Source organism: Penaeus monodon, chromosome 21 (assembly GCF_015228065.2).
Source record: "Penaeus monodon isolate SGIC_2016 chromosome 21, NSTDA_Pmon_1, whole genome shotgun sequence".
Lineage (NCBI taxonomy): Eukaryota > Metazoa > Arthropoda > Malacostraca > Decapoda > Penaeidae > Penaeus > Penaeus monodon.
This window is the reverse complement of record NC_051406.1, coordinates 28,422,848-28,423,640: the sequence shown is the minus strand read 5'-3', so window position 1 is coordinate 28,423,640 and position 793 is coordinate 28,422,848. Positions and strand designations below refer to the sequence as shown.

The 793-nt window shown below is 28.2% G+C and overlaps 1 pseudogene; it reads left to right on the top strand.

Moving 5' to 3' along the window:
* Positions 1-13: 13 nt before the first annotated feature.
* The window catches only part of LOC119586642, an 18,957-nt pseudogene continuing 18,177 nt past the window's right edge, over positions 14-793 (top strand).

Sequence of the window (793 nt, the reverse complement as noted above, 5' to 3'; positions counted from 1 at the left end):
GCCAATAGAGGTGATGTCTCCTGTGTTCTTGGAATACGAATATAGAGTCATCGTCAACTTGATTGGAAAAGCTTTTTCAACTATAAAAATATTTCATTTTGGATATGTATTCTAATTTTTGCTTCCCTTTGAAAGTACATATGAATCCCAGTAAACCCACAGTGTCTTATATTCCCTATTGCTTTCAGCATATGCATGTGGTACTGGTTAGCAATGACTTGGCCTTAGGGTTTTGGTGCATAGGAATGGGATTCGTCTTTGGTAAGCATCTTGAATGCTTGCTAACCTTTCCTTCCTTATTTGATTCACTTAAATATATAAATGATTGCCCTACACAAGTTGTGAATGTAAACAAATTTGTTATTCTGAAGTACTATATATCTATTTTTTCTGAGTGATAAGAATACCATTGATTCATTAAAAATAAAAATATAGCTTTTATAAAATATGTCACAATTATAGATGAGAATCTTACTTTTCACTAGGTATTTTCATTTAACTTAATTTTCATGTATAGTTTCCATTGTGGATAATACATGCTTTTAATTTTTTTTATTGTAATGACAATTAAACAAAAATCCTATTTGATTCTATACATATATTACTGGTAACATCATACATGAATAGTTAGATCCAGCTTCATTTGATGCCTCGCTTGAATACAATTTGACTGTTGAATAATGTGTTAGTGTTTTGTATAATTTTATTTATTCTTTGAAATATAGAAAGAAATTATTTTCCCTTTTATATTTCTATTTGATACATAATTTACTGTTTTGTAAATTTTATCAAA